General features: G+C 40.0%; 1 long non-coding RNA gene across 1 annotated transcript; it reads right to left on the reverse strand.

Moving 5' to 3' along the window:
* Positions 1-339: 339 nt before the first annotated feature.
* Positions 340-22,150, reverse strand: LOC119476685. Its single transcript, XR_005204083.1, has 4 exons — positions 22,139-22,150; positions 19,276-19,277; positions 13,017-13,023; positions 340-462 (listed from the first exon to the last, which is right to left on the reverse strand). It is a non-coding gene; the product is annotated as an uncharacterized LOC119476685 (long non-coding RNA).
* Between the last annotated feature and the right edge of the window lie 608 nt (positions 22,151-22,758).

A 22,758-nucleotide genomic window follows, 5' to 3' on the forward strand; every position in this document is an offset into this window, starting at 1 on the left:
TAAGCTATGTTTTTTATTGGCTCAATGATTAGATACACAAACAAGTCCCACGCAGACACACAAGAAATAAAATATAACTTCCAAGAATAAAGTCCAGAATAAAATGGACTGTTTTCATTTTATATATGGAAGCTAGAGCCAGGGTCAGTAATAAAGTTGTGCTGTTAGACTAAGAGAACATCATTACAGGACTGAACATTTACCAAGTTACCTACAGTATGTATCCCGGGAGGCCGCTGATACTTAATGTCGATGTAACGTGTAACAGAAATGAGAAATTACATGGAACCAAGCTTAAAGGGTAACTCTGGTATTTTTCAACCTGCACCATATTTCCCCATGATTTTGTGTCTAAGTGAATAATGGGGACAACCATTTTTGTAATCCGTACAGTATCGAGGGAGAACGCTGAAGACGGCAGCTGCTAAACCGGCTGGGATGTAACTGCTCCGGGCAACTCCTCTCCGCCAATGTACATTCACTAAAAGTGCTTGTTTTTGACACTGACAAGCTCAGATTGTTATTATAAGTGTCTGACAACATTAACGAAAGGACCCTAGAGAGAAATAAAACTTTTCTCTTACCTTTCGCTTGATCCGGTCTGTTTGTTATCGTGTGTCTCGCTCAGAGAAGCCTCGTTCTGAAACCACATGTCACATCCACATTGTTGAAATCATCTAAATATTCAGCCATCACTTTTAAAATCTTTTAGATAACACTAAGCTACGCCTTTCTGTACTCCGACACAACAAACTCTGACAACATCGGCACTCCTCCATCCAACTCTCACTCACATTAGAGTCACATGACGCAATAACAAACAGACCGGATCAAGCGAAAGGTACGAAAAACGTTTCATTTCTCTGTAGGGTCCTTTCCATAATGTTGTCAGACAATTATAATAACAATTTGAGCCTGTCAGCGGCAAAAACAAGCACTTTTAGTGAACATACGTTGACAGTGAGGAGTTAGCAGCTGCCGGCTGCAGCGTTCTCCCTCAATACTGGATCAATTTCAAAAGGTGTTGTCGTCATTAGTCACTTAGACACAAAAACATGGGGAAATAGGGAAAAAAGTTGCCCTTTAAGGCTTGCCAGAGGCTGTGATTATGGAAAAAGTAAAATAAAATATATAATAACAATATAAAGAAAGGCCATTGGCAAGAAAAAGAACCTGGCTTGAGCTTTGCTGGTTTTTCCTTTTGATGCCAAGACAGTCAAGAGTTACATCCAAAGCTAAAAAGGAGACTGATGAATTTCTTTTGGGTGTGGCGTTTAATGGTTTGTTGTACAAGCCATTACAATACAATAAAATTATCACAGACAACATTGGACTGTTTTCTTTGGTCAGACATCCAATATGTTAACATAACAAATGCTAGAAGTTTTAATGACGTATGTAAGCATGGATCACAATTCAATCAGACACGTGCTGAGGTCGTCATAAATATGAAGTCCATCAGTGATAAATGTACATTTTCTTACACAGAGCCAGAAACAGTTATGCATTTATTTCATGATTGCATCTCATCAACTGTATTCAAAAGATATAAAGGATTTATTTTTCAATAAAACTTAATTAAATGGTAATTATTTCCGTTTTTCTTGTAAAAGTGTTCCTCTATGTCGTGTTCACATCATGTCTTTCAGACCGTAACTACCAGCAACCTTTCATGTAAGCATCTGACTTTCAAAAGTCAAAAACATTATTTTCTCCCGTCAACGTGACGATCACGGCGAACTTGCCCTTCCACGCTCTATAGTCGCCTAGCAACAACTCAACTGACATCAAAAGTTTTGACGATATACTGCCTATTTCTATAACGTCTATACTTGTACATTGGGTAAGTAAAGCATTCACAGCACACCAGAGAAGTGTTTCTGACCTTTGCGTTTTGTTATCACAGGTTCCTGAAGTAGAGAAACTACTAGAAAAGTAGCTGAATTGCTGCTGATTAAAATGTTCCACCACCTCTGAAATTAAAACCACATCTTTGCTTCATTACAGCTATTATCTGCCACAACAGTTATTAATGCAGCGAGGGGAGAGCACCGCCGGAGAAATCCCATTCTGAATCAAGGAATATTCTCCTGGGTTTACTTAAACAAGGAGGAAAACAGTTTGTGGTTTAGAGATAGCGAGAAGCATTGTGTTGCGCCGCCACCACTTAAACAATGTGTGTCGTTCTGTAGGGACGATGCACGGAAGCAACGTGGAGAATATGTAATGTAGATTTTGTAGGACATTGCTTTATATGTGATCTACTGCTTGGAAATTTTGCAAACTGCTTTGCTTGCCAACTGTTTTGTTTTTAATTGTTTGCATTGTATTGTTTGTATTGTTTTTTAATACCTTCCTGCTAAGGGACCGCAGATGATAAATAGCTATATAGCTAACTCTGGTTCAACGGTTGTGTTGTGCATGGCCTCTGTTTAATAAACTAATAAACTACAAGAAGATAAGAAGAAGCACAAGAGGAGACAACAAAAAATAATCAACGATTATTCTTTTTAATTTACTTTTTAGTGGAAGTAATTTATATTTTGATAAGGAATTGATTTATCAATTTTCTATCTATTTTTTTAATTTTAGGTAATTGAAACAAATAGATGAATACATTTATATATACATAAATATTAATGAAAAAACAACAATTTGTGGGGTTTTTTTGTCTTTTTTTATTTGGTTCCTCATTAAATATTCATTTGCTGATGTTTCAAAAGATGATTGTTTTATCAACACTTAAAGTTACTGTTAGGAACTTTTAACTGGTTATGAAACAGTCTCAGTTGGTGCTCGGAAACACTACCACTGTTGTCCACAGGGACCGCCAAAATCAACTCAAAATTAATGTTCCTCATTGTAGCTTTAATACAAAAATGATTTAATGTATTAATAACAGATTATCAAAATAAAATCCAACGGGATTTCTAATCTATATGGTAGAATTCAAAAGAAATCTTCAAATTCATTGTAATGGAGCAAACAAAGCCAGCTCACAGACAGCAACTAACTAAAACATAGCCAGTTAAGCAGCGATCAATAACAAATTATATCACGTCCATTATAAAGTGCCTGAGGGCGGCCTGTGTTTAAAGAACATCAAAAAGTTCTTTCTCTGACGTCTCTGCAGGAGACGAAACTCTCGTCCGCTTTCTAAAGTCCCCGTCGGTCGTTTCAGTAAATCCCCGGGTTTACCGTGCTGGTGTTGACCTTTTACATGCTTTCAGGCTGATGGCTCTTTGGATACTTCTGAGACAACATAAGCCACAGTTCTGTTATCGATGGGGCGACGAACTTGATCACCCCACAGAGAGAAGCCTGTTAATTGGTAGAAAATGCAGCTTATTATAGGAGGTGGGCGAGAGGGCCAAGGGGAGCTTGTTGTGTATGCAGCGCCATGGTGTCTAATATGTGCTCTCATCATTTAAATTCAGTGTTTTACATTCTGCTGGGCCAACGGAGTCCCACATCACTGATTAATTACAGCAAACATGGGCCTATACACTCTGACTGACTAGTGTGTGTCTGCAGTATATATGTGTGTGTGTGTGTGTGCGTGTATGTGTGCGTGTGTGTGTGTGTGTGTGTGTGGGAATGCATTTAGAGAATCTGACAAAATAATGTGCAACTCTGCAACATCTCTAAGCTAATTAGTGGTGGGATTTCGATTGGAAATGCTGACCGCAGCAGGCAACACTTGTTTATGAGAGAGACCTACTTTCTTACTGCAAATGCTGAGCAATAGTATCCGTATCCTTACGCAGCGTGTAGCTACAGCTTTCATCCTGATCCTACAGCACACCAGCCTGAACACTGTGATAAAACTCCTGCCAGTCCAACAGCCTGCCAGTCCAACACTTTACTCCAGACTTAAATATCTCAACAACTATTGGATGATTTGCTGTTTAATTTGGTCCAGACATTTGGACCCCAGGCAATAAAAAACTCTGGTGAGTTTTCATCTAGTGCTACCAGCAGGTCCACAGTTTTACTTGAGTAAATGTACTTGGTTACTTTCCACAACTGACTGGAACTCAGCAGGTTTTCTATAAAAAAGGGTTTATTTTAAATATATTCCTGTTTTTTTACTGTCTAAATGATAAGCTAAATATAAATCTACCACTTCACTGTACAGGTAGAATATGAACAGCTCATCAGTACTGTATCATAAAGATAAAAGAACGATTGTTTTGTTAACATCCAACGAGCTCCCTTGAGGCTTTAACAGCGTGCGAATGGCTTGAATATGATGGAGAATGAAACGCTTAAAACTTATTCACGGTTAGTAGCTCTTTAAATGCAGAGTTTTATGTTATAGTAAAAGCAAGGGAGAAATACTACTGACCTAAATAGTAAAGAAGAAACAAAAGCCCAATAAGTAGCACATTCTCCAGATAGGTAGGAAAGGGCAACTGAAGGCATATCTCCATCAGAGAAGTAAAATCTGTGAGCTGGTTTTGTAAATAGCACATGTGCCAGTCTTCCATATCAAATATATTTTTTTTTACAAAGTAGCTTCTAACCACCTGAACTGAAACTGAAGAGTTTCAGTTGAGTGTGAATTGAGCAGAGGAATGCATCTCAATTGTAAATGGGAGTGACACCGTGCCAAGGGAATTATTATGCCGTATGAGTCTGCATGTGCTCCCAAAAGGATTATCCATAACTACTACTGTAACACATACTACAGCTCCCAGGGACGGGGACAGGAAAGGAAAGTGTGTGTGTCACCCACACGTCTTTGAATAAGAAGCTATTTCATGCATCATGGTTTTAATCTGGACATTTCTTTCATGGTTGTTTCTATAAAATCAAAAAGGAGAAATAAACACATAATCTCCCCCTCAGCTAAAGCTTTTAAAAGGTCCCATATCATGCTCATTTTCTAATAGAACATGTTTACATGCTGTAATGTTAAAAAAAACATTATTTTCCTCATACTGTCTGCTTGAATATACCTGTATTCACCCTCTGTCTGAGATGCTCCGTTTTAGTGCATTTCAACGGAATTGCAACGGAATTGCAAATTCTATTGACATTCACTCCGTGTCCTTGACTTCTGAGATGATTCACTCTGTAGTCTTTTCAGTCTCCCAGAAAAATTGGCTCGACATTGAAGACCTTATCAGAAAGGACACGGAGACCTACACCTGCCAATCACCGTGTCTGTGAATGTGTGTCTCTCGGTTTCCCGCCGGCTGATACGGGGAGACAAACCGTAGAATAATGCACATCCATAACACATCATACAAACTGTTGTTATGAGGAAACGTTGCACCACGCCACTGAAGAAATCCAAACCATACAGACTATTCCTTGGCATTTTTCAGGCAAGCTAAATCACCAGACATGTTTGAGGCAGTCTTAATATCTCTATGGACTTTTTAACATTTTCAGACGTTGTGGACAAAGCCAGCGAATGAGTACGTACTTCCGCTTATACAAAGGATGTCAATTGAGTATATGTGGTCCTTCAGTGTGGCTCAGGACACATTTGTGTACACACTGCCAGAAGAATGTGGTCATATGAGGCCCAGACCACCTCCAGATGTGTTCCGATAGATCACATCTTGATGCGTCTTGGGTGCTTTCACACCTGCACTTAGCGCTGTCCACATGTGATCGGATCACCCAGGACGCAGGTCTGAACGGGGCCAGGCTGAAGAAAGTGTGTGTATTTATGTCTCTCTGCGTGTGTGTGTTTGTGTGTGTGAGGCTTCAGACTCGTGGGACAATGGACAACAGCTCTATTTTCTAATTGAATAGAGATTCAATCCGCAAACTCAGCGAGCTGAAGTGTAAAGCAATTAGCCGATTGATGGCCACCGGTCCGGGAGGTGCGGATAAGAGGGAAGGGTGTGTAAGTGTGTGTGTGTTCTTTCATCCCTGAGCAGCCACATCAATCACCATCAATCATCTAATTGCTCTCTCAGTACACACACACACACACACACAGTAAGTGCACAGGGACCCCTGGTGTGTGTTGGTGTGAAATTCCCTTGGCAGCAAATAATTCAGAGTATAGGCATGGAGCTGCAGTGTGAAATCCCAGCAGTGTGTGGTGGATTACCGCTACTCCTCTCTCACTGCCCCTTTGAGAGACAAGCACAGAGCCTGTCAGTCAGCCTGCCTTGTTCAGCTTCACGTAATTGTGAAACACACTCTCTGTCTCGCTGTGCCACACACACATACACGTACACACTTCGTAGCACAACGCATGAAGAAGAAACACACGAGACGAGAGGATAATAGAAATCAAATCAAAAGGACGACGTGGAGAAACACAAGCAGAGATTGGCGTGGAGAAGCTGATTATCACAGAATTTAGTTACATTACGACGACCATCTGCAGATGGAATTAGATTAGATGTAGACAGGCTGTGTGTTGTTGTCAAAGAAAAATATTTAGTTTGGTTAGATTTGGTTTAAGACAAGAAAATAAACAGTATGGACAATGACATCAAGGCTGCAACTATTGATTATTTTCCGAATTTAGTGATCTTTTGATTTTTCTGAAGACTATTCAGCTAATATAATGAGAATATTCAATTAAGTAACACTTTTTTTTACAGGTCTGATAATTAGGTAGTAACCTATTTGAATTTTCTTTGGAATTACTGTCAAATTACCACAATATTTACCTCAACATTTATCGAACAATTACTTTATTATACACATTATTTAATAATTATATTCTGCTATTTGTCAATACAGAAAAACAGAAACAAGTTGAGATAACGAAAAGGAGAAAAAAAGGTGTGAAAAGGAAGGAAACCGGGAGAGCGCAATGAAAAACAGGAGGGTTGGCATGGACTGTACAGATGTACGTGCCAACAAACATGAACACATCTGTGCATGCAGAAAACCAATGTAGTATAAACAGGAACTGAGTGTTTGAATATACTCTGCCTTTAAAAATGACTGTTATTCCTGGAGAAAAATCTTTAATATAGGTTTCTTAAATTGCTGCAAGACATTCAACTATTGTTTAAGTGGTATGTGTCACTGCTGTTGTATTATCATATCCTTTTACCATTTATAAGATAGCACTGTAAGCTTGGGTGCTTTCAAATGTTCTCCTGAGACCTCGACAGTTACATTTATTACAGCACATCTCTTCTTTTCCCTCATTTCGCTTTTTCCTTCATTGAATTCACAGCTCATGGTGCAACAATGGTTTTGGTTTGTACATTCAGCTACTCTATAATAGTTCTATGACAAGGCGGAGAATTTGGATTTTAATCACAAGGTTTTCTTGAGAAATTAATTTCAGCTCTTGTCCAAACATCCTGTCATGAAAGATGTTCACAGTTAAATGCAAACTTGACTAACTATGTTGAAGGATTCCAGTGATGTGTGAGTCATTTTGGCATTTCCACTCATGATGAACACTCATTTATCAACCGGTGACGACTTTAGATTTGTCAGCAGCACAATTGTGCTCTCTGAATACTTTAGATTTAGGTGTCAACTCAGTTAAGAGAACGGCAACAAGCACACACATATCTTTGAGATGTGGAAAATACGTGTTGCAAAAAGATGTGTATTAACCCTCTGAGACCCCCAATAGACCTGTTTTTGTCTTTTTTAGGGGGGTACTTAGGGGGAGATAGCAGGTCAACAGTAGATGTCAAATAGAAGTTATGTATCATATGAAAGCTGAGAACCTGAGGATTAATTTTAGATACAGCTCAGCACTGTGTGCCAAGTTCTTCTAGTCATAAATCAGAAATAAACATGAATTAATTAATTAGGGAAATTAATGTGAAAGTGTGTAAGGGTTTAAAACAGTATGATAAAAGTACATGATGGACATTCCCATGCTCTATTATGTCTCATAAGTTGTTGCAGCAATTTGCATTTGTTACACAGATTTGATGCTAAATTTTGCCATTTTTTACCACTCGAGAATTCATAAAAATGATCAATAATCCCTCTAAAATACCACATTAATTCACCAAGACCTCGAGGAACACCACAGAAAAAGCCATGATGTGATTTGGTATCCAAAACTTTTGACATTTTAAGATTTCTGCAAGAATTGCATTTTTCGGTGATTGGATGGCGAGCGCTTTTGTTCTGGAAACTGCTCAGAAACTCCCTTATTGTCAGTATACCTAGGAAAGCCATCCATCCTCTGAATGCTCTAGGTCTGTAGTTTGTGGCTGTAAAGTTTCATGAGGCTGTGATTATCCTAGAGGTCACCACAGGTCATTTTATACAGTGAGGTCAAGGTTCAAATGGTCTCACTACAATGAAATGGTTTTCTAGTTTCAAACACCAGTATCATCACTTGAGCTTCATGCGCGCTACAGCCTCTAAAACACAGTAATATTCAGTCAGGATCGTCGTCAATGTTGCTGGTCTCAGGGGGCAGTGGAGGCAGCCGGTTCAAAAAGAGATAACAAGCAAAAAAATAATCAAGAGCAGAATTTTCATTATTGATTCGAGAGAACGAGTTTTTATCTGAGAACATTAAAGATTTTTTGACTGTTTCGATTTGATGGTAAAGAAGGCTTGGATAGCTCATCAGCATCTTACTGGTCTGAGTATTGATCACACTATATGGTGACTGGCACTGAACCATTATTACATTGACCTCTTCAGATAGAGAGATTGACATTTCTGTCTTAATGGGTGGATGTTTCCCTTAACTTGCTGAACTGTACTCATTTTATCCTGTGTGTAAGCTCTCCTGACCTGACCTGCATCCACACATATTAAATGCCTGCTTCACAGAAACACATTCATTATTGCTTTTGGCCTCTCTACCTCAATCAAACACACCCAGGATGTCACATATACAGCAGCTACCCTATAGATGCTCATTAAATTCACTTGTCACTGCAGATGTTTGAAAGCTTCTACAAAGAGTATTATCCAGCTTGAATAAAGTGCATGGATGAATGGCTGAATCCTCAAACTCCGTCTTGGATCTTTTAATGAAATCTCCTGGGTAGAATCCCTGCAGTATCTTCCTGTTTTTTTTCTGTAATTTACTCAGAAATAAAAAGTTTGGTTTGGGTAAAAGCCAGTCACCTTCTGTGAAAAAAAGTGTCTAACCACTCAAAATACAACAGCGAGGAGGAGAAGGCGCGACAGAGGCAAACAACAAAAACAGGCGGGGATGAAAAGGATGGGTCCGTCTTGTCTCAAACAATATACAAGGCAGCTTTCTGAGTGCCCTGCATGAGAATCCATCAATTATGAATGTATGCTGAGGGTGAAGCATATCCACACAACGGAGCGCTAAACAGGGAACGGTTGGATTGGAGGCCGAGGGCGGCAGGCAGTCATTAGGATTTCTCACTCATATTGGTAATACGCAGCTTATTTTGCTTGAAGACACAGAGGCTCAAAGGCCGACTTTCAGCTGGGTGGGAACGCTGAAGCCGCTCGGGGAGAAGAAAGGAGGAGGAGGAGGAGAAGAAGAGATGAAGGCAACGATGAAGGGTAAAGAGAGAGTGAAAGAGACTGGGAGAGGAAAGTTGAAAGCCAAAGAACGACGGGGGTGAGAGATGGAGTGGATGTGCGTGCAGTGGAAATGAAGTGTGAGAAAAAAAAAAGTGGAAGGCAGCGGGAGAAAAAAAAAACAGCTTTAATATCACCATCCATGTATTAGCCAGTTGTCCTCATTAATTTAGGTCAAGCTCTTTAATGATTGTGTGAAAGTGCTTTGCTCAAATCCCATGTGTCCCCGGCTGCAAAATGAGGTGGAAAAGAGTTTTGCACGCATGTAATTATGGGAGTGCTGAGGCGTCCTGATCCATGAGTTATCTGGATAGCTGCGGTTATGTGTGCACATGCATTTACCCATGAGTCAAAGCGAGCGGAGGTTAGGGCTTTTCTTAAAGGGAAATTATACCCCCTCCTTGTTCAGACGCGTTCCTATGCTATGCAAGACTAAAATGTACTGAGGACAGAAGTGTAAAAACTTGCTGTGATCATGAAGCCTTATGTCACTCTACAATTCTGTGTTTTGTCAGTGAAGTGTGTGAACTACACTCCAGACTGGTGTCTTTGCTAACAGTGACAAATGAGTGACAGCTGTCTCATATGAACGGGTCCAATGAGGGTTAATTGTGCGTTAGATCGGCGTCATACGCTGAGTGAAATCAAGGACCCATTGTTTCAAAAATGACTACAAATTTGGATCATAATCCGTCACTGTTATCATATTGAGCAGTGTGGTTGCAGTGCTGGAAAGGAAGGACATAAAACACTCCCCTTCAAGACAGTATGCTCAAATATTGATAGAAAATATCCGTTCAGTCCAAACATATGTGTCGTCGGGCTCCAGAAACGCTGCCAGGCTGACCCTAATGGGAGAGCAGTAAATGTTTATAGTCCCGTCTTCGCCTGTTTAGCATGCAGCATTGGGCTAAACTGACATGTTTTACTGGGTGTTTGCCGCCACCCTTGGGGTTATTTATGAGCCCACTACATACAGCCTGTGCTTCACAGCCCAAACACCCAGGCTGCTTTATGCTTTGTTGCTTCTAGCTCAATACCCATTGTAAACAGCGGACACAGCAGGGAAATTCTATCTTGCTCAAATTTGGTGGCGAGGAAGGAGAAGAGGATTTGAAGAGGAGAGCGGGGGGGGGGAGAAAGAAGGCTGGAGGGAAGCGCTGCTACATGAGGAGGAGATGATTTTTAAGTGAATATCATCCATTTTCCTTCTTAAAAAGAAGGCAGTTGGATTTAACTTGGCATTTCATCTTCATTTGCTGCTTTGTAACACCTTTTTTCCTGCACCTAAAGTATATGTTGACGACGTTGTCATCTTATAAGCTCTGTTTCGTTTAACTTCAGTGTTTTATGCTTTGTTTTAGTTGAGTAACGGATGAATAAAAACAGAGGCAAAAATAAAGTGGTTGAGTCCATCACTTTTTTATAGCATTCTTGAAAATAAAATGTTGGTAATAACATTTTATTTTGAAAATCCATCAATGATCGTCTGCTATTATGTCACAAAACGTTCACACTTGGCCTCCTGCTGCTTGCCTATAGACCATATATCCTGCACTGCTTCCTTGGACTTTTTCTCACGTCCTTGGTGGTGTATCTTCAGTGCACAACACACCCTGCCAGGCGCAATAAAATGCATCTTAATCTCAAACTGCACTGACCCGGGTTTGTATATAGCAACTCCTCCATCAGAGTGAGTGAATGAGGCGTTATCGCAGAGAGTTCACGAAACGAATTGCTCCCGAGAAGCACACAGGTACACAGATAGCACTGAAATATGTGACGGATATGGTTGATAAATCACAAGGCTTTCTGAGGTTTCAGCATCCGTGCACTTAAGAGCATGCATCACTGGCTGTTGCAGCTTTACTGGAGGCTTTCGGGGAGACAAGATGCTCTTGGCAGCCAATTTGGAGGTCATCATGTCTTGGCAACAACATGCTGATGAAAGTCGAAATAACAGACAGGTAAGTTTTGCTATTCTTTCTGACATGTGCCACTGCTGATTACGATACGCCACTGCCATGTATAAATGATATGTCACTCATGCTCCATCGGCATATAAAGATGGTATATAACTCTTCAATCTTGCTCCAATGGCACACTTTTCACCGACAGGTACGGTGTAAAACAATTGAATGGAAGATAACAGCTCCTTGTAGGCAGCGGTCATTGATGAATGATACAATATTATCACGATACTTAATTCACGATGTGATCTTAATGCGATTTTAAACATTTTGCAATATGAGTATTGCGATAAGATATAGTGGGATATGAATTTTTTTAATTTTTGTCAACATCTATTTCATCTAATAAGATACAGTTTTCACTCTGTTCATCTCTGTTTTCATTCGCATATCTTGTAAAGCCTTGTAAAATTGGTAAAATATTGATTTGTAAAGTTTATTTTTAACAGATCATGTCACAATTTAAACTGAATTCCAACAGGCTTGCTGTTCATCTACTTTAAGAGGAGCTATCTGAGGTGGTTCATATACCTGGTTCCTCTCTGGGAGTTTATCCTTTAGAGGTGTAGTGGACAGGACAGACTGGAGGGGAACCCTGAGGCAGACCCAGGATATTTAAGTGGTATAAAATCTCATAGTTGGACAAGAACTGAGGAAGTCCAGAGGGAAGAGAGCGTTTTGTCTGCTCTGCTTGCCATGTTCAGACATGAACTGAGAAACTGGCTGGAAAAACAGACTGATGGATGAAAAAAGTTTCATTTTATGTGACCTCAACTATCACCTCTCCTCCGGATTCAGCTCTTCATAACACTTCTTCCTTCTTTTCTAATAGTTTTGTTAAATAAAGTTGAATCCAGCTCCACGTTGACACATCTGTGTCACTTTCATCAATGCGGCGAAGTTGTTTATGTCTGTGGCAGATGGCCTGAATGTTTTCGATCCGCTGCGACAGAACGAGGAATAAAGAGGGAAAAACCAGATGAATTGGACTTGTTTTCCTTTCCCGTTTCTTTTTTCCCGTCTTAACTCCTCGTTCTGTCACAACTCATCTCCTTCAGGTTGCTGATGAATGTAAGCAGCAGCGCTCGGAGCAATGAGATAATTGTCACTCGTCTTTCTACACCCACATTCAGTGTGTGTGTGTGTTTGTGCACTGGGGATCTGCAGGCCTTGTGGCGGTCTCCTTTTCATTGTTTTGTCTGCCATAATTAGCAAACTTCTCTGAAAAATGGTCCAACACACACGCCCTGACACACAGAACCACAGGAGCACGAGTCCCCCAACACTTGATGTCTTGTGAGGACTGTTTTTTCACCTTGAAATTATTGTTAAAACCTGAAAAACGCTGTATTTTCCTGCCTCCTCCCTCCTGCAGGTCATTAGTTATAGCAGAGTATCCGCAGATGGGAGAACATGAAAGAGTCTCTCATGTTGAGCAATCGACTCAGTCCTCTCAGATCTCGGAGCAACGCGCTGATCAATAAGGAGGTATCGCTTGGCATGAGAAAACATGGAGAGGAAGCCCACTGCTTGTTTGCGTGTCGGCTCAGCGAGACGTTTATCTTCTAACACGGCACCGCTGGCGTCCGTCCCTGTAGCGCCTCTTCATTCAATATCTATACATCATCCTATACTGTTTGTCCCTTGGTTCGGCCGAAGGGACATTCCTCTGCCGCCGCCCTCCCATGTGTGAGGCTTTAAGCACCGTAACAGGCTTCAGAACAATGTCGATAAAGTCAAACTGAAGGTCATAACAAACAATATTTTCTACCGAAAATTAAAAATCGGTACATTTTCATGGCGAGCAATGACAGATATTTATTCTTTTCAGGGTGTAAAAGATTCTGAAATGGCATTTAAGTGCTGAACTGTTCAATAAGAAATATATTTATGTGGATTCAGACAAAAGGAAGAAAAGTATGCAGGTAAAAAGAAAACATATGTAGAAATGTCACAAATCTATCTCATAAATCACATCCTACATTCCTGAACCTCCAACCCAACGGTTCAGGACTGGTTTTGGGGTTGTATTTAGGGCTGCAACTAATAATCATTTTCATTATAGCGATTAATCTGGCTGTTATTTTCTCAATAAATCTATCTATAGTCAATAATTTAAAAAAAGTCAATTACATTAGTTCTTAGAAAATTATAATGTGATTAAATGTCTTGTTTTATCCGACCAATAGCAAAAAGATACTAAAAAAATTCAGTTTATTATCACATAAACTACAAAAAAGCAGACAATCCTCACAGCAGAGAAGCTGGAAATATTTGGCATTTTAGCTTGAAAAAAAACCTCCACTAAAATGATGAATTGATCAATAAAATAGGCTATTTGGATCAACTAATTAATTAGTCAACTAATCGTTTGAGCTCTAGCTGTTTTAGTGCTAAATTCATATGAAACATCTTTGACGCAAACCTGAAAAAAATCTATTCCACACAGAGCCTTCGATTGTTGTGGATTTTCCATCCAAGCTCCTGCCCTCACCTTGAAGCTTCTATTACAGTTTGTGCCACTTTTTCCTTTTGTACTTACTCTCAGGGTGCTATTACGTGATCATGGGCTCAACACCACATGTAACAGCAGATACCGGTCACTACAGTATATAATCAAACCAACCAAGCTGATAACAGTAATACAGTATGATGGCTGTAATACTGATGAAGCTTAGAACCAATGTTTCTCAACTTTTGTGCCTCGCCTCCCACAGAGGATGCTGGGAAAGCACAACACAACGATACTAAAGGGAACCAACTCCAGAATAATGAAAATGATGTTGTTCTGAGCTCGAACTAGCGCGTATCAGCAATCATAAATATCAGCAAGTTAAACCAGGACAAGCTGAAAATAATTGAGTATTGCCTTCGGTTACATCTTTTTCATTTGTTTTTATTTAGCGGGAAATAAATGTAATGTTTTTGAAAACACGAGGGTCTGCATGACAATAATATTTGCTTGTTACATTAGTGCTGTACAGTTGCAAACTGGAAAACAATTTCACTAAATCTCTATTCAAATCAAATAACGCCTTTAGAGAACTACTGTATTTTGAAAACATTGCTACGGACCTAGTGATAAATCATCTCTGCAGGTTAATCTGCAGCAACAAAAAACAACTTTATGTTCCTTGTTCTGTACAATAACATCCTCAAGGGATGTAGCCTGAAGTTTAAATAATTAGCCCTCATTCTCTGCTGAAAATAACATCATGCAGCAGAGCACAATGTACACCTGTAAAAAGTGTTTTAAAGAGGACATATCGTGCTTATTTTCAGGTCTATACTTGTATTTTGGGTTTCTACTAGAACATGTATACATGCTTTAAAGTTCAAAAAACACATTATTTTTCTCATACTGTCTCTCTGTACATACCTGTATTCACCCTCTGTCTGAAACGCTCCGTTTTAGCGCCTTTAAGACCCTAAAAGCCCAGTCTGCTCTGATTGGCTGAAGAGAAAAATATGGTGCATCTTTGCAACGGAATGGCCTTTCTCAAACCGCCCCTACACTCTCTTCTTCAACTCCGTTTGCGCTTGCGTTTCTTTGTATATTGCACACTCTTTTTATTCTTAACACTGTGAACCTTTGGATATCCCCTCCGCTTAATAGGAAACCATAGTTACAAAATGTTACAACAGTTTCCGTCAGAGAGAGGGAAGTTCGTCCCAAAGCTTGCCGCTGTATTTAAACCCTACAACTTAAAGAAGCGTGCTTCATTCAGCTGTGAGTGTGGCTCCAAACGGAGTTCACTCAGTCACAGAGTGGGAGTGCGGAGAGACCGGTTTGAGAGAGGCCAGTAGTTCTCAAGCTGTGGGCAATATATTCTAATAAGCCTGCATGTGACATAGGGATGGGAGCCAAATCTGAATGACTTGTGGAATCACATGTTTTCTGATCTAGACAGCCCACAAAACACTGACCGGGTTGTCTTATTTCACAGATTGTAGGTTAGTAGACACTCCAGATACCCACATGTATGAGCACAAGCACTGGAAAAGGAGTTTTTCCTCTAACATAGTCCATGCAAGTTGCTTTTTGTAGTTAAAATGTTCTATAATTAAGATAACAGGAGATTCAGTCACCCACAGTCTATTTTGTGTTGGCCAAAAAAGGAATTTTATAAAGGAATAGGCTCTATAAAGTAATGCGACACAAACACATTAAGTAAAGAAAACTATGTTTCCCCTGGCAAATCAGACAAAATCGTTTCTCTTTGTCTGGCTGCCATTTGATCTGCTCTGTGCTCCCTCTTTACTTCTTCCAATAAATAAGAAAGAGATGTTCACATGGAAATGGACGGTTAACTCTCTTAGCAGCAGCAATATTTATCCCGTCTGTCTCTCCGTGTGCGTTGGTTAATGCATGTGCATGTGCATTATCTTGTTTTATCTCCGTCGTTGCCTCTGTACGGTTGGCTCTTGAGGCTGCCGGCGTTGCTCAGCAGAGTGGATATCTGCATCCAGAGCTATTGATTGATCTGGCGTTTGGTTGGCCAGTGGGGTGGGGGGGACAGAATAAATCTCTGCTGCCTGGAAACCTGAAGAACCAAAGCAGCTCCGAGGATTAAAGTGACACTAACCAAGATTTTTATGTACAAATAAAAATGTATTACCAGCCTAAATCACAAAGTGGAGCTGCACCAGTGCTCCGTACTGAAATGCACCAGATCTAATTTGCCCCAAAATTAGATTCTAGTGATGGGTATGGTCACTTCTCTGCCTACAGGACGTGATGAATCACGAATTAAGACCGAAACACAAACATTAATCATCAAGCCGAAGCTGATCTTTCACCTCTCTCATCCCAAACGTCTTGAATCTACCGCCGGTTGGTAAAGATAGCAAGCATTTGTGAATGCTTTAGATGTTGAAATTCATGCATGGACAGTTTCGTCTTGCTGCCATCATATGACGCTCCCTGACAGCTTGAACAATAACACCAGATTCATCAAACTGCCTCTCACGCTGACTGTGGTTCTATTCCTCCCCGCCTCTCTCTCTCTTTCTGCATTGTAACCTGCTTTCAGAGACTTCACCGAGCGTCTCAGAACTGCCCTTGCCAGAACTTTCCTTTTGTTTCAGCCTCCAAGAATTTTCCTTTCATTCTTTGTTTTCCTGCTATGTCTTTCTCCCGACTACAGTGACGACACAGAAGGCGGCGGCGGCGGCGTTCGGTAATTAGAAGAGATAAGATGCAGGCCTCGGACGGTGAGCGCTCACTAAGCTCGGCACGAGAATCACAGACAAAAGCTTCTGCAGTGGTCAGCAAAAAAAAAGCATAGAAGAAGGTGTCTTGAATCAAAGAGAGGTTGGAGGAAAAGAAATGAGAATATAGGCGGACAGAAGGAAGAGTGGGAGGGGGGCGACACAGATGACGAAAGTACAGTTAAAAGATTTCCTGCATCAAAGAAAGATTAGAGGATAAGGGGACAGAAACAAGAGGGTTAGAGACATAAGAATTAAGGATGCACTGATTTATCGGCCGAACATCGGTATCAGCTTATCAGCAAATAAGTTGACATTCGCCGATGGCAGTGGCCGATGTTCTGACAACAGTAACCAGCTGCTGATTCGGAGAAGAAACCACTGGCTGGACAAGACTGACATGACAGCGGGTGCCGTGCGTACGCGTGCACGTGTGGTTTGTTTACAAATAAAGGTGAAAGAAATAGTTGGCCATGCGGGTGTGTTAAACTGTCTCGGAGAAAGATCAGCGACAAGAACGTTATATTCAATGATAAATCGGTGGTAGTAGTTCACTAGTTAAACGTTTGAGGATGGCATCGTTCTCGCAGACGGATAAAAAAAAAATGAAAAATGTGTCGCCAAATATACTCGGGAGGCCGTTAATCTATGGGCGGACCGCCAAAGTAAAGTCTATGTGTGAGAAACACTGCTTATGTTCCTAATCGCGTTTACTTTATGTTTCACAAAACAAATATTTTTGTTGGGCTGTGTGAGTACTGAAACATTCTTCTTATTGAGTAAGTAGTTGTATAGCAGCTGAAAAGGCTTTTGAAGCAGTTATTTATAAAACAAAAAACAAAAAGAGGAATATTTTTCATGTGAAAGAAGGTTATATTAAAGGTTGTTTCATGAATTTGTATGATTGAATTTGTGCTCATTCAAAGGCGGGGTAATTAAATGCTGAATGATTTTAAAACAGCTCAGGTATTTTTTTATAATGATGAGATCTTTGTTTCTCTGGCACAAAAGGGGAATAAATAACAGCAAAAACAAATTAACAAAAAACATCGGTATCGGCCCTGAATTTCACAATCGGTGCATCTCTGATAACGACATGAGAAGACAACAATGACTTCTTTTGTCGTGAAGCTGTGAAAGAAAGAAGGATCGAAGGGGATTATCAGAGTTTTTTGTTTTACTTTATTCTGAAAGGAAGAATAAACAGCAGTTTGTATGTATATCGATCTCAGTTGAGTATCACTAAATCCTCTAATTACTATTTAGATCTATTGTTTTTGTACCAGAATCTTCTGCCCACGCGGTGCACAAATGCTCTCGCTATAAGGTCTGGTGCTCCCTCTGACATTATCCATTAGTTCCTATGGATCTCTTTAAAGACTCCCTGCCTGCATGACTCATTTTTTTTTCTTGTCCACTTTCTTATACTCCTCCCCTCCATCTTTTCCCCTTCTCTGATTCTCTCCTCCACTCTCATCAGCTCAAGTGACAAAAAGTATCACTTGGTGTCTAACATTTCACAGAGCGGCAATCAGGGTCATCTCAAAGGAGCCGACTGTGGCTAATGATGCTCAGAAATACAGCTCAGACCCTCAGGCCAACTCCAACATGAAAGAAAACTCAGGGAAAGGAAAGGTAAGGAGCTAACTCGCTTCACTGTGCTAATTATTCATTCCACTTTTAACTGTTTGGCACATTATTGGGTACTGAATAAGACCTGACAGCAGCCCGCTGAGAATATGCATTCAGGCTCCGGCCAGAACAAGGACGTCATGTGTGATCAAGCTCAAGGCGTTAGAATTTGAATTTCCCTTTGTCTTTTAACAAAGTGTTACCAAAAAAGAAATAATTATGAGGTTGCATTACACTTTTAAAAATAAATCTGTCTCACATTAGCAAAATTGATGGAAATATCTTACCACAGACAGAAAGGTGATACTTGAACATGAAGCAAATTGGTGAACTGCTTTAACTGGTGAGCTGATAAGTGTTCAACGCTAAGTCGGCGTTCAGACCAACAACAACCATGCATTAAAATGATGCAAGGGGCTGTGTCGGTGGAGACAGGTTTCAGGTATCGGTGAGATGGAAATATTAGAGGTGACCCTCAAGGGTCAACTATTTAACAATTCAATCTAAGGAGTCTGATTTGACTGCCAATCTCATGGTTGAATCGTCGCATCGGCGGAAAAATATGGTTATGAAACAAAGGATCATTCTATGGCTGCCCCTCTTAGTCGACTAATTGGTCGTTTTGGTCTTCGTCGACTAAGATTTCTTTAGTCAATTAGTCGTTTTTTATGTTTTTTTCATGCTGAATGAATTATTGCCAAGAAACACATGAGCACATCTCTGGTAAACACAAGATTTAAAGTGGTGCTTTTGTGTGATTCTTATTGGAGAAACTTGGTTTTACAGATCTGTCAATTAAATCAACTAATGACTTAGTTGACTAAGACTTTCTTTGGTTAAGGACAGGCCTAGATCATTCCAATCGGGCTATATGGGGGTGATGAATGTCTGATTTTATGTAGAATTGCTCGGTTTCTCCCTATAAATAAATAGCATATTTGGTATAAATATAAGCCTATTAATAATACTGTTAATAAAAACTTGAAACTCCTGTGCTTCCAATCCATCTCCTTAGTGTGCATGAATAAATCACCATTGTAGACCAAGTTGCTCTGCTCCGTTTCAGCACTACGGAAAGCGCCACACCTACATACACCGGCCCCAGAGAAACTGGATGGAACACTTCCTATTATAAAATAAATTGCATTGTATTGTGGTGAAAGTTGAGCTAGGTTCAACTTTTTTGTGAGACTACTCTGTGTTTTAAATTTTGTTTTGCAGAATGGCATCATTCAAATGAATGAGGGTGCTAATAACAATCTAATGTGGCCTAACACGCTATAGCCAGCTGGCATTTGCACTTAGTCCCTTCATGTGTCACGGGCGGATAGGAATGCTATCGGATTTCAAAAAAGCTGATAATGCATCCAAGAATTATTTGAGACAGACTGCGATCAGATATGTGATATGGCCGATGGAGACACATATACTCTATGTGGGTAAGTATAAATGAAGATATAGTGAATCACATCTGGATTTTAATACATTCTAAAAGGAAAGATGTTGCAGGTTTTGATTGCTGATGTGACTGAAAGTTAACTTGGATCTTCAATGTTAGTATTCCATTCATTGTTGATCAAGGATCTAACAATGGTACATTGAAAAACTACGGATATACTTTTTGAAAATGACGGCAAATTTAAGAATACAAAAGGATATGAAGTAACGTCTGTTTTTGGTTGACTAAATGCACAAACCTTGACCAAACCCATGGTAAAATGTAGAAGCATAAGGGAAGCATCTGGCTCTGAAACTGGCTAGTCAACCTTTTCAACCTTCTCCCCCTCCCCTATTCACAAGGGTATAAACATCAAGCACTGATGCTTTCATGTTCTCATGATCCACCACCATCTGGTTAGACACTGATGTTGTGAGTATGTGCATTCATGAGTGTCCCGTGGCAGCAGTGGAAATTACCTTCCAATTAGATCTAATAGATAAAATTAGAGTCCACAGCATAAAGTGAGGCTGCGGTTATCTCCTCGGGCATGGATTGCCCTGGGTTTAGAAAATTAATTAGAGACTGCAGAGAAGAGTTGAACAGACAAGTTGGCATTTATTCCACTCAGCAGTCTTCCTCCCTTTTTATCAGTCACGACGGACGAAAAGAAAGAAATGGAGAACAATCTTCTGTCACCGAAAAGGGACAAAACAAGAAGGCAGAGACTTCTTCTTTAAAAGTGTAATAATAATGTAGCCGGATGCTGATCCATCATCCTTCAAGGATGTCTTTGTAAGACACCCACAGAAGAATTTTGTGTTATAGAATCTTCACATTTATCTCAACACAAGTTAAAAGTCCTTCAAGCAGAACTGAAAGAAGTGTTTGAAAGGGAAGTAATATACGAGGCCCTGAGAACTCAATGCACTGCAAATTAAGACAACACATGCAAATAGACACACCACAAGCAAATGAAGAAACTAGGACTGTCAATTGATTGCTGAATTGAATCGCTAATTAATCACACATTTTATCTATTCACAATGTACCTTAAAGGGAGATTTATAAAGTATTTAATACTCTTATAGATATGGGAGTGGGCAAATATGATTGCTTTATGCAAATGTATGTATATATTTATTATTGAAATCAATTAACAACACAAAACAATGACAAATATTGTCCATAAACCCTCACAGGTACTACATTTAGCATAAAACAATATGCTCAAATCATAACATGGCAAACTGCAGCCCAACAGACAACAACAGCTGTCAGTGTGTCAGTGTGCTGACTTGACTATGACTTGCCCCAAACTGTATGTGATTATCATAAAGTGGGCATGTCTGTAAAGGGGAGACTCGTGGGTACCCAAAGAACCCATTTACATTCACATATTTTGAGGTCAGAGGTCAAGAGACCCCTTTGAAAACGACCATGACAGTCTGGTTCTTCCTTTATGTTGGATGCAATTACTGAGCTCAATGTCCATCTGATATCCAGGGTCAATGAGCTCATGGAGTGGTTAGCAGTGGCTTCTTTTCATTTAACACGCGATTTAAGGCAGATTTCCCTTCAGTATCAAATGAGAAAATGTCTTTCCCCACACTGTACGGGTTGGAACAGGTTGCTGTGACCATAAGTTACTGAAATGTGCCAAGTATTGACTATAGAAAAAAAGTTGTTAAAGTCTCTTATAATGGCAAAACTTCTCTCCTAACTGTTATTGATTCTCCAGACTGATCAGTCAAACACAGGGTTTTGTCATAGGAGGTGACACATAGCTACGCTTTAGAAAGCCACGTCACGTCACTTTTATCAATTCAAAATGTAATTTCCATTGTTTCCATTTGTTACATATATGCTCCCTTTCCTCAGTCTTTACATATAGTCTCTACACACACATGCACACATCTCTATGTGTATTTTAACCATTCAGGCAGAGTAATCTAGAATCACTACCCCTGTCCTCTACCTACACACTCATCTGTGGCTTCCTCTATTTCAGAGATGATGGGACAAAATGCGGAGGCAGAAGTCTGGAAATTGCACTTGACATCAAGGCAAAACCTCTCCCATTAGACTATGACTTAAAAAAAAGTGGCTAGAGAGTGGTAAGGTGCTGCAAGGAACACCTCAGATCTCAACATTATAGTAATGGACTTCCATACACAGGCACTACACCGATGGGCCTTGCATTATGCATTATTTGGGGCCATCTGCACAGCTTTCAGCTTTGATGCACGGAGGAGACGCTTCTTATTACACTGCAGGAGGGGTGTGCCTGCTGGACACTTACAACTGTGAGAGTGTGTCCATGTGTGTGTGTGTGTGTGTTTGTGGCTGGTGAGAGAACTGATCTAACATTTGTGAATCACCACATTGCGAAGCTTTTAAGAAGTTAGTCCACATTTCTAAAAGTGGCCATAGTGCAGGCTGGGCCACGGCTGCCAAGATGACTACACAGTGAGGAAGTGATGATTACGACCAATACTGATGTAAAAACCACAATGCTCTATAGTCTACAGAGGAAAGGAGAGTGCATTACAATATACCTGACAGAAATATTTAGAAGTAGATAGATTAGAGAAGGCAGCAAGATTCGAGGTATTGTTGCTTATGATCGCATTCTTCACAGAAAGTTCGTTGACTTTGAAAAAGTACAGATTACTCTCCTTGTACTGTATGTGCTGAATAAAGGACTGAGTAGCCCAATTTGTTTATGAAAATCTGGTCCCATTTTGTTTTTCATCAGGAGGATCCTGTCTGAGCATCTTTAGTCTGCACTCCGGCTCAACAGGAGATTAAAGATACTGTAGAAAACGCCTTCGAAGTCGATCTCCGAAGCTAAAATATTCATGATTTCTTCATTAGTTACCTGGCAGTGGGATTAAGGAAAACCTGAAGGCATGCCATGTTTGTTTGTTTTCAGATAGAAAACGTACTGTACCACAGGATTCAATGTAATGCATTTTTAAGCCTCTCGGTGATAAGACGATTAAAAAAAACATCTAACTGTTGCCATGTTTG

Source organism: Sebastes umbrosus, chromosome 18 (assembly GCF_015220745.1).
Source record: "Sebastes umbrosus isolate fSebUmb1 chromosome 18, fSebUmb1.pri, whole genome shotgun sequence".
Lineage (NCBI taxonomy): Eukaryota > Metazoa > Chordata > Actinopteri > Perciformes > Sebastidae > Sebastes > Sebastes umbrosus.